Source organism: Hyla sarda, chromosome 8 (assembly GCF_029499605.1).
Source record: "Hyla sarda isolate aHylSar1 chromosome 8, aHylSar1.hap1, whole genome shotgun sequence".
NCBI classification, from domain to species: domain Eukaryota; kingdom Metazoa; phylum Chordata; class Amphibia; order Anura; family Hylidae; genus Hyla; species Hyla sarda.
Genome location: NC_079196.1, coordinates 133,638,825 through 133,651,366, shown reverse-complemented (window position 1 = coordinate 133,651,366; position 12,542 = coordinate 133,638,825). Strand labels below are relative to the sequence as shown.

The following is a 12,542-nucleotide window of genomic DNA, read 5'->3' as shown; positions in this document are numbered from 1 at the left end:
ACCCATAGCCCATACTTTCCCTCTCACCAACCTATTTGTCTAAATATCATTCATTAGCTATATAGAGCAGTTTTCCTCTTTCAGCTGTCACTTACATGCAGGGAGTGAGAGAAAGATGTCATTATCAGATTCACCTTGTATCTGCGTAAAATCCTCACTGAGACTAGCCCCCACCCTCCTGGAAGACAAAGACCATGTGATTTCTGTCTTGTTCACAGCCACACCTCCCCTCCCTGTGTGAAGATCTTGCTGGGATATAAAAAGCACAGGGTCTCCTCAACACATAACACTGCTCTTTTCCTGCTGTATATCTAATCAATGACTGCTGTCATTCAGAGCATAGCATGATTTATTGCTGGGGAGAAGGATAGTTTGAAAGAAAAGACATTTACAGTGTGTGCTGCTGACTATGTTTTCAAAAACACAGCATGAACACAGATAGCAAAAAAAATTGGCTGGCAGCCATTACACAGAGCTATACTGACTGCTGGAAGTTGTACTCTGGGCTCTAAGCAAGGAAAAAGAATATTCAGGAGATAACAAGGGCTACAGGAGCTGCCAAAACAACATGGATAACTATAGGGGACACAGAATAGGTATTGCGGTGGCTTTTGGGCATTTATCTTTTTCTTTACTTCCTTGGTGCACCCATTTAACCTTTTCACTGGCCAGGAGCATGGGGAAAAAAATTAAAACCTTTAATGGCCTATATCCCATTTAATACCTGCAAGCAAATAAATAAATAGTCTTCATTATATATCTCCTACAATGAAACAGACTTTCTGCTCTTTCAGTGCCAGGTGAGGTTAGGGAGATTATACACCAAATAAGCAGCTCACACAGTCTATAGACAGAGAGAAGCAGATACAAGGCATTGGCTGTGTACAGTAGAGTGTAATAAGAAAGCAGAGCTCCACAGCAAACTGTAAAGGCCATAGAAGATAGAATAAGCAACAGACTTATATAAAAATGTGTTTTAAACCATATTTACAAAGCAAGAGACGAAAAACGCATTTTAAACCTTGCTACCTTTCACTGCCCTAAACAACCAAGATAACAACCAGATAATAACCTTCACTACAAAAAAAACTCTTAAATGGGGTACTCAAATGGAAAACATTTTTTTTTTTTAAATCAACTGGTGCCAGAAAGTTAAACAGATTTGTAAATTAAATCCTAAAGTCCTGGGGTACCAATTTAAAATATAACTTTTCATAATACTTAATAAAATGTATAGACACAAGTAATAAATCATAAACACCTCTAAAGTGCATAGATCACCATAATAGATAAAGTAAGGTGAAAAAATCCACACAATCAATAATATATTGCACGTAGTCCGATATTGCACTTGCACATTCCTATGCCCATAAACTCGTAATCAGTCATGCATTATCAGTCAATCAATCTAAACATGATTCTAAACATACAAGCAGTATGATGCATAGACCGGGGATAAATTGCACATGTGCCCAACAAAAATTTACACAGATAATGGTAATAGAAGTGGGGGGATATCCAAAAAGCAGTGGCTTATATAAGGAAACTTGCTGGGAAACCGTATATGTATCTCTCCCTATGTTCCCTATCAATCCCTACAGTGTAGTGCAAGACTCCCTATTCTATATGCACCCTAGCTGTGTGGCACGTAACTGGGGCACTCGCCCTAGAAAAGGCGACCCCCGTGCCTCAGGAACCTGTTTCCAACTCTGTACTGTCCCTGATTACATAAATAGTATTAAGGTGCAAAGAACAAAAGTGCTGTTCAGTGCAATAAACCTGACTGCAGCGTGTCTCCTACGCAGCGTTTCGTCTTTGGCTCATCAGGGAGACTTCAGCAGCATTGGCAGTCATAGCATAATAGCAGCAGGATGGCAGTGGCCACTCGCGATGCGCATCCCGACTCACTTACCAGACCCGTTCCCCGTCTGTGCTGTCCCGGCGCGCGCGGCCCCGCTCCTTAGGGCGCGCGCGCACCGGGTCTTTGCGATTTAAAGGGCCAATGCGCCACTGATTGGCGCATGAGGTTTAATCAGTACCTTCACCTGTGCACTTCCCTACTTATACCTCACTTCCCCTGCACTCCCTTGCCGGATCTTGTTGCCATTGTGCCAGTGAAAGCGTTTCCTTGTGTGTTCCTAGCCTGTGTTCCAGACCTCCTGCCGTTGCACCTGACTACGATCCTTGCTGCCTGCCCTGACCTTATGCTACGTCCGACCTTGCTCTTGTCTACTCCCTTGTACCGCGCTTATCTCAGCAGTCAGAGAGGTTGAGCCGTTGCCGGTGGATACGACCTGGTTGCTACCACCGCTGCAAGACCATCCCGCTTTGCGGCGGGCTCTGGTGAATACCAGTAGCAACTTAGAACCGGTCCACCGACACGGTCCACGCCAATCCCTCTCTGGCACAGAGGATCCACCTCCAGCCAGCCGAATCGTGACAGTAGATCCGGCCATGGATCCCGCTGAGGTCCCGCTGCCAGTTGTCGCTGACCTCACCATGGTGGTCGCCCAGCAGTCGCAACAGATAGCGCAACAAGGCCACCAGCTGTCTCAACTGACCGTGATGCTACAGCAGTTACTACCACAGCTTCAGCAATCATCTCCTCCGCCAGCTCCTGCACCTCCTCCGCAGCGAGTGGCCGCATCCAGCCTCCGTTTATCTTTGCCAGACAAATTTGATGGGGACTCTAAATTTTGCTGTGGTTTTCTTTTACAATGTTCCCTGCATTTGGAGATGATGTCGGACCAGTTTCCAACTGAAAGGTCAAAAGTGGCTTTCGTAGTCAGCCTTCTGTCTGTGAAAACCCTGTCATGGGCCACACCGCTCTGGGACTGCAATGATCCTGTCACTGCCTCTGTACACTCTTTCTTCACGGAGATTCGAAGTGTCTTCGAGGAACCTGCCCGAGCCTCTTCTGCCGAGACTGCCCTGTTGAACCTGGTCCAGGGTAATTCTTCTGTTGGCGAGTACGCCATCCAATTCCGTACTCTCGCCTCCGAATTGCCCTGGAATAACGAGGCCCTCTGCGCAACCTTTAAAAAAGGCCTATCCAGTAACATCAAAGATGTGCTGGCCGCACGAGAAATCCCTGCTAACCTGCATGAACTTATTCATCTTGCCACCCGCATTGACATGCGTTTTTCCGAAAGGCGTCAGGAGCTACGCCAGGACACGAGGCGGTTTCTCTCCCCGGCTCCTCTCTCCTCTGGTCCACTGCAATCCTTACCTGTGCCTTCCGCCGTGGAGGCTATGCAAGTTGACCGGTCTCGCTTGACACCTCAAGAGAGGACACGCCGCCGCATGGAGAACCTTTGCCTATACTGTGCCAGTATCGAACATTTCTTGAAGGATTGTCCTATCCGACCTCCACGTCAGGAAAGACGCACGCTGACTCCGCACAAAGGTGAGACATCTCTTGATGTGAACTCTGCTTCTCCACGTCTTACTGTGCCTGTGCGGATTTCTTCTTCTACCTTCTCCTTCTCAGCTATGGCCTTCTTGGATTCCGGATCTGCAGGAAATTTTATTTTGGCCTCTTTCATCAACAGGTTCAACATCCCGGTGACCAGTCTAGACCAGACTCCTCTACATCGCCTCTGTTAATAATGAAAGATTGGACTGTACTGTGCGTTACCGCACAGAACCCCTCTTAATGTGCATCGGACCCCATCACGAAAAAATTTAATTTTTGGTCCTCTCTAACTGCACTTCGGAAATTCTTCTTGGATTACCGTGGCTTCAACGCCATTCCCCAACCCTCGATTGGACCACCGGGGAAATCAAGAACTGGGGTACTTCTTGCCACAAGGACTGTCTTAAGCCTTCTCCCTGTACTGCCAGTCAAAACCCTGTGGTTCCTCCGATATCTGGTCTCACCAAGGCCTATCTGGATTATGCTGACGTTTTTTGCAAAAAACAAGCAGAGACTTTGCCTCCTCACAGGCCTTATGACTGTCCTATTGACCTCCTTCCTGGTACTACTCCACCCCGGGGCAGAATCTATCCTCTGCCTGCCCCGGAAACTCAAGCCATGTCGGAGTATATCCAAGAGAATTTAAAAAAGGGGTTTATCCGCAAGTCTTCCTCCCCTGCCGGAGCTGGATTTTTTTCCGTTTCCAAAAAAGACGGCTCCTTACGCCCTTGCATCGATTACCGCGGACTTAATAAAATCATTTTGTTTCCTCCCGCCAGGATGACTGGGCAGATCTTCTACCATGGGCCGAATTCTCGTACAATTTCAGAGTCTCTGAATCTTCCGCTAAATCCCCATTCTTTGTGGTGTACGGCCGTCACCCTCTTCCCCCCCCTTCCCACTCCCATGCCCTCTGGTTTGCCCGCTGTTGATGAGGTGACTCGGGACTTCTCCACTATATGGAAAGAGACTCAAAATTCTCTCTCACAGGCTTCATCCCGGATGAAAAAACATGCCGATAGGAAAAGAAGAATTCCCCCCCCCCATTTTTTCTCCCGTAGACAAAGTATGGCTCTCCGCCAAGTATGTCCGCTTTCGTGTCCCCAGTTATAAACTGGGACCACGTTATCTTGGTCCTTTCAAAATCAAGTGCCAAATCAACCCTGTCTCTTACAAACTTCTTCTTTCTCCTTCTCTCCGTATTCCCAATGCTTTCCATGTCTCTCTTCTTAAACCACTCATCCTTAACCGCTTCTCTCCCAAAGTTGTTTCTCCCACTCCAGTTTCCGGGTCCTCTGACGTTTTTTCGGTGAAAGAAATTCTGGCATCCAAGACGTTCAGAGGTAAAAAAATTTTTGGGGTTGAATTGCGGCCCAGAGGAGAGATCATGGGAACCTGAGGACAACATCCTGGACAAAGATCTCATCCTCAAATTCTCAGGTTCCAAAAAGAGGGGGAGACCCAAGGGGGGGGTACTGTTACGCCGAGCGCTCCGGGTCCCCGCTCCTCCCCGGAGCGCTCACAGCGTTCTCCTATTCGCAGCTCCCCGGTCAGACCTGCCGACCGGGTGCGCTGCGATAATGTTCCCAGCCGGGATGCGATTCGCAATGCGGGACGCGCCCGCTCGCGATGCGCATCCCGACTCGCTTACCAGACCCGTTCCCCGTCTGTGCTGTCCCGGCGCACGCTGCCCCGCTCTTTTTGAATTTCCTTTTTGTCTGGCCACAGTGCTCTCTGCTGACACCTCTGTCCATTTTAGGAACTGTCCAGAGTAGGAGAAAATCCCCATAGAAAATTTCTCCTGCTCTGGACAGTTCCTAAAATGGACAGAGGTGTCAGCAGAGAGCACTGTGGCCAGACAAAAAGGAAATTCAAAAAGAAAATAACTTCCTGTGGATCATAACTGCTGATAAGTACTGTAAGGTTTAAGATTTTTTAATAGAAGTAATTTATAAATCTTATCTCTATTGATAGCTTATATACAAGCATTAATCAAGAACAAGCCATAATCCTAATCCGTGAGCTGCTAACCACCACTACCAAAAGTGAAGAATATGTCAACTTTATCTCCGATGTTCTGACCCTGATTCTGTCCAACAACGTTTTTCAGTTTGATGAAATATGGTACAGCCAAAAAAGTGGAGTGGCAATGGGCACTCCTGTGGCTTGTACATTAGTTAACTTATATGTAGCAATGTTCGAAAAGAATTTTGTTTTTTCAGAAAAAAAAACAGTTTTTGTCAAAAATTATTAATTATGTACGTTTTGTGGACGGCGTCCTAATCGTTTGGATGGGATCGAAGTCAGAGTTCGGAGACTTTGTTGAACACTTAAATAACACAAATAACATGTATTTAAAATTTACATTAAAAACCAGCTATACACAATTAGAATTCTTAGATGTTATGATTAAAATTCAAGATGATAAACTACATACGGTAGGTTACAGAAAACCACCAGCTTTAAACTCATTATTGCATCTTACCAGTTATCATCCTCCACATACCAAAACAGCAGTCCCCTACAGTCAATAACTCAGATTAAGCAGAATAAATAGTACTATCCAATCCTTTGAAGAACAGGCCAAGGACCTTACTAGACGCCTACTTGGCAGGGGTTATCCCCAAGGGATTCTGGATACCGCCTATAATAAAGCTAAACTCAAGATAGAAATATACTTCTAAATAATCCTAAAAAAAATAACACATAATGGTAATAATAAAAACAATAGATTGTGCTTTACATTTAAATTTAGCCCCATTGCTCATACTATAAGACAGGTTGTGTATAAAAATTGGTATTTAATACAAAAAGATCCCATTCTATCCAAACTCAACAGAGAAAAGCCTATTATAGCCTTTAAAAGAGTATTTAATTTGAGTGACATCCTCACTACAAGTAAGTACCTAAGCAATAAAAATAAGGATTGGCTACAAGATGCCATCCCCAAGGGTAATCATAAATGCGGAAATTGCAAGTGGTGCCCGCAATTGCGTAATGGTACTTACTTTAAACTAGGAGGCACCGATATAAAAATAAAAGATTTCATGTGCTGCAAAACTAACTATGTAATTTATGCTCTTACCTGCGATTGCGGACACTTCTACATAGGGAGCACTACACGTGCAATGCACATACGCTTTCGTGAGCACTTATATTCTTTAAAGTCTGGTAAAGGATCCCCTAGAGTTATGCAGCACATGAAAGAAGTACATTGCAAAACCCTTCAGCACTGAAATTTTTCGGTATAGAAAAAATCCCGATACAGGAAGGGTTAAACAGAAAGAAAACCCTGCTCCGAAAAGAAGCCTACAGGATATTAAAAACAGAGGCACAAGGGAACTTAGGTCTTAACAATAAAATTGACTTAGGAATGTTTCTATAAGATAATATTACATGTTTGTATTGCATATTGTATTGGTATATGGTTTTAATACTCATATTTTAGATCACATGACCATATGTAACACCTGATTTGTGACGTCCTTGCACCAGGGTATTTACCGGTGCCGGCATCACAGACAGGTGTGGTCTGACGAAGCCCGCATGCGCAGGTGAAATGGCTGTCACACCTTAGACGTCTGCAGCGTCCTGCACTTTATCCCTACACAAGCTGCCGGGGTCTTGCTTTGTTCCGCACTGCAAAATAAAAGATGTATTTTCTACTAACACGGAGTGAGTGCATCTTTCTTCTACTTGGATATAATTTATAAATCTGTTTAACTTTCTGGCACCAGTTGATTTAAAAATTTTTTTTTTCCATTGGAGTACCCCTTTAACATCTTAAGGACCAATGACGTTGTGGAACGTCATGGCACCCTGGGCTTTAACCCCTTAAGGACACATGACGTACTGGAACGTCATGTGTCCACTCCCGATCTATAACGCGGGGCCACGGCGTGGCCCCGCGTCATAGCGGGTCGGGCCCGGCCTCTAACAACGGCCGGGACCCGTGGCTAATAGCGCGCGGCATTGATCGCTGTGCCGCGCGCTATTAACCCTTTAGACGCGGCGTTCAAAGTTGAACGCCGCGTCTAAAGTGAAACCGAAAGCATCCCGGCTAGCTCAGTGGGCTGTTCGGGATAGCCGCGGTGAAATCGCGGCATCCCGAACAGCTGACAGGACAGCGGGAGGGCCCCTACCTGCCTCCTCGCTGTCCGATCGCCGAATGACTGCTCAGTGCCTGAGATCCAGGCATGAGCAGTCATCCGGCAGAATCGTTGATCACTGGTTTCTTATGAGAAACCAGTGATCAACATAGAAGATCAGTGTGTGCAGTGTTATAGGTCCCTATGGGACCTATAACACTGCAAAAAAAAAGTGAAAAAAAAAAGTGAATAAAGATCATTTAACTCCTCCCCTATTAAAAGTTTGAATCACCCCCCTTTTCCAATAAAAAAAAAAACACAGTGTAAATAAAAATAAAAATAAACATATGTGGTATCACCGCGTGCGGAAATGTCCGAATTATAAAAATATATCATTAATTAAACCGCTCGGTCAATGGCGTGCGCGCAAAAAAATTCCAAAGTCCAAAATAGTGCATTTTTGGTCACTTTTTATATCATTTAAAAATGAATAAAAAGTGATCAATAAGTCCTATCAATGCAAAAATGGTACCGTTAAAAACTTCAGATCACGGCGCAAAAAATGAGCCCTCATACCGCCCCATACACGGAAAAATAAAAAAGTTATAGGGGTCAGAAGATGACAATTTTAAACGTATTAATTTTCCTGCATGTAGTTATGATTTTTTCCAGAAGTCCGACAAAATCAAACCTATATAAGTAGGGTATCATTTTAATCGTATGGACCTACAGAATACATATCAGGTGTCATTTTTACCGAAAAATGTACTACGTAGAAACGGAAGCCCCCAAAAGTTACAAAACAGCGTTTTTTTTTTCAATTTTGTCGCACAATGATTTTTTTTCCCGCTTCACCATAGATTTTTGGACAAAATGACTGACGTCATTACAAAGTAGAATTGGTGGCGCAAAAAATAAGCCATCATATGGATTTTTAGGTGTAAATTTGAAAGAGTTATGATTTTTTAAAGGCAAGGAGCAAAAAACGAAAATGCAAAAACGGAAAAACCTCCGGTCCTTAAGGGGTTAAGGACCAATGACGTTCCGCAACGTCATGGCGTTTTCCGGTCCCTGCCGCTCGCCGGGCAGAGATTGGAAGCGGAAGCCTGCTGAAATGCTTCCCATGTCGGCGATCGCCGCAAATCGCAAGGGAAATCGCCCCTGCGATCTGCGGCGATATCGGGCTGATCGGGTCTCTGGGACCCGACCGCCCGGTAATTTTGCATGATCCCGGTTGTCACAGACAGCCAGGACCATGCTAAAGTATAGGAGCGAGGTGGCAAGCCTGCCACCTCCTCCTATTCCCTGCGATCCGTCGGTTAGTTAACCGAACAATCGCAGGGGGGAGGCGGTTACTTCCTCCCGCCCTGCCCGGGGGAGTGCTGCGGAGCGGCCCCGGTACTTACCTCGTCCCTGAAGACCCGGATCCCGGCGAAGAAGACGGCGGCGGCGACAGGTGAGTGGATCTTCAGCTGCGGTTGGGCCCTTTACAGCAATGCACGTCGCCGTAAAGCGACATGCATTGCTGTATTGGGACCCTGTATACTACAACTCCCAGCATGCCCAGACAGCCCTCTGGGCATGCTGGGAGTTGCAGTTTTGAAACATCTGGAGGTCCGCAGTTTTGGGACCACTGTGCCCTTCCAGATGTTGCAAAACTACACATCCTCAGCATGCCCTTACTATCCAGACATGCTGAGAGTTGTAGTTCTGTAACATCTGGCCCTTCAGATGTTGCAGAACTACAACTCCCAGCATGCCTGGACAGTTTTGGCATACTGGGAGTTGTAGTTTTGCAACATCTGGAAGGGCACAGATTGGGAACCACTGTATTAGTGGTCTGCAAACTGTAGTCCTCCAGATGTTGAAAAACTACAACTCCAAGCATGCTGGGAGTTGTAGTTCGGCAACATCTGGCTCTAAAGATGTTGCCGAACTACTACCCTTCAATTCCCTGGTTGAACTTGATGGACATATGTCTTTTTTCGACCGTACTATGTAACTATGTAACTTCCAGCATGCCTGAGAATGTTTGGGAGTTGTGGCTTTGCAACAACTGGAGGCACACTGGTTGGGAAACATTGTCTGTTTCCTAACTCAGTGTTTCCCAACCCGTGTGCCTCCAGCTGTTGCAAAACTATAACTACCAGCATAAACTGATAGACTGTGCATGCTGGGAGTTGTAGTTTTGCAATAGTTGGAGGTTAGCCCCCTGTGAATGTACAGGGTACATTCACATGGGCAGGGGGCTTACAGTGAGTAAAAGGCTGCAAGTTTGCGATGCAGCAAATTTTGCGCAGCAGCTCAAACTCGCAGCGGGAAACTCGCTGTAACCCCCCGCCCGTGTGACTGTACCCTAAAAACACTACACTACAGTACACTAACACAAAATAAAATAAAAAGTAAAAAAACACTACATATACACATACCCCTACACAGCCCCCCTCCCCTCCCCAATAAAAATGAAAAACGTCTGGTACGCCACTGTTTTCAAAATGGAGCCTCCAGCTGTTGCAAAACAACAACTCCCAGTATTGCCGGACAGCCGTTGACTGTCTAGGCATGCTGGGAGTTTTGCAACAGCTGGAGGCACTCTGTTTGGGAATCACTGGTGTAGAATACCCCTATGTCCACCCCTATGCAAATCCCTAATTCAGGCCTCAAATGCGCATGGCGCTCTCACTTTGGAGCCCTGTCGTATTTCCAGGCAATAGTTTAGGGTCACATATGGGGTATCGCCGTACTCGGGAGAAATTGCCTAACAAATTTTGGGGGGCTTTTTCTCCTTTCACCCCTTATGAAAAGGTGAAGTTGGGGTCTACACCAGCATGTTAGTGTAAAAAAATAAAATTTTTACACTAACATGCTGGTGTTGCCCCATATTTTTCATTTTGACAGGAGGTAAAAGGGAAAAACGCCCCCCAAAATTTGTAATGCAATTTCTCCTGACTACGGAGATACCCCATATGTGGGCGCAAAGTGCTCTGGGGGCGCACAACAAGGCCCAGAAGGGAGAGTGCACCATGTACATTTGAGGAGATTTGCACAGGGGTGGCTGATTGTTACAGCGGTTTTGACAAATGCAAAAAAAACAAAACCCCACATGTGACCCCATTTCGGAAACTACACCCCTCACGGAATGTAATGAGGGGTGCAGTGAGAATTTACACCCCACTGGTGTCTGACAGATATTTGGAACAGTGGGCTGTGCAAATTTAAAATTTTGTACAGCCCACTGTTCCAAAGATCTGACAGACACCAGTGGTTGGTAAATGCTCACTGTACCCCTTGTTACGTTCCTCAAGGGGTCTAGTTTCCAAAATGTTATGGGGTTGGGGGTTGTTTTGCTGTCCTGGCACCATAGGGGCTTCCTAAATGCGACATGCCCCCTGAGCAAAATTTGCTCTCAAAAAGCCAAATATGACTCCTCTTCTGAGCATTGCAGTTCGCCCGTAGTGCGCTTCAGGTCAACTTATGGGGTACCTCCATACTCATAAGAGATGGGGTTACAAATTTTGGGGGGGTCTTTTCTGCTATTAACCCTTGCAAAAATGTGAAATTTGGGAGGGAAACACACATTTTAGTGAAAAATTTTTTTTTTTACGTATGCAAAAGTCGTGAAACCCCTGTGGGGTATTAAGGCTCACTTTATTCCTTGTTACGTTCCTCAAGGGGTCTAGTTTCCAAAATGGTATGCCATGTGGGTATTTTTTGCTGTCCTGGCACCATAGGGGTTTCCTAAATGCAACATGCCCCCGAGCAAAATTTGCTCTCAAAAAGCCAAATATCACTCCTTCTCTTCTGAGCACTGTAGTTCGCCCGTAGTGCACTTCAGGTCAACTTATGGGGTACCTACATACTCAGAAGAGATGGGGTTACAAATTTTGGGGGGTATTTTTTGCTATTAACCCTTGCATAAATGTGAAATTTTGGGGGAAACACACATTTTAGTGACATTTTTTTTCAATTTTTTTACATATGCAAAAGTCGTGAAACACCTGTGGGGTATTAAGGCTCACTTTATTCCTTGTTACGTTCCTCAAGGGGTCTAGTTTCCAAAATGGTATGCCATGTGTTTTTTTTTTCCTGCTCTGGCACCATAGGGGCTTCCTAAATGCAACATGCCCCCCAAAAACCATTTCAGAAAAACGTACTCTCCAAAATCCCCTTGTCGCTCCTTTGCTTCTGAGCCATCTACTGCGCCCGCCGAACAATTTACATAGACATATGAGGTATGTGCTTACTCGAGAGAAATTGGGCTACAAAGATAAGTATACATTTTCTCCTTTTACCCCTTGTAAAAATTCAAAAATTTGGTCTACAAGAACATGCAAGTGTAAAAAATGAAGATTGTGAATTTTCTCCTTCACTTTGCTGCTATTCCTGTGAAACACCTAAAGGGTTAAAATGCTGACTGAATGTCATTTTGAATACTTTGGGGTGTGCAGTTTTTATAATGGGGTCATTTGTGGGGTATTTCTAAGATGAAGACCCTACAAATCCACTTCAAACCTGAACTGGTCCCTGAAAAATTGTGATTTTGGAAATTTTGTGAAAAATTGGAAAATTGCTGCTGAACTTTGAAGCCCTCTGGTGACTTCCAAAAGTAAACACTTGTCAATTTTATGATGCAAACATAAAGTGGACATATTGTATATGTGAATAAAAAAAATGTATTTGGAATATCCATTTTCCTTACAAGCAGAGAGCTTTAAAGTTAGAAAAATGCAAAATTTTCAATTTTTTCATAACATTTTGGAATTTTTCACTAACAAACGATGCAAGTATCGACAAAATTTTACCAATAACATAAAGTAGAATATGTCACGAAAAAACAATCTCGGAATCAGAATGATAGGTAAAAGCATCCCAGAGTTATTAATAGTGACAGTGGTCAGATGTTCAAAAAACGCTCTGGTCCTAAGGTGTAAAATGTCCTGGTCCTTAAGGGGTTAATAACTATTAGGGTGCTAGAGGATATTTATTCTGATGCTGTTTTGGTTAGCTTGGAACGAACAGTCCCTACATTCCCACTCAAT

General features: G+C 44.7%; 1 protein-coding gene across 1 annotated transcript in view; it reads right to left on the bottom strand.

Annotated features, from left to right (window-relative positions):
- Positions 1–12,542, bottom strand: part of LOC130284872 (glutaminase kidney isoform, mitochondrial-like) — a 1,293,621-nt gene that overhangs the window by 186,084 nt on the left and 1,094,995 nt on the right. The window lies entirely within an intron of this gene.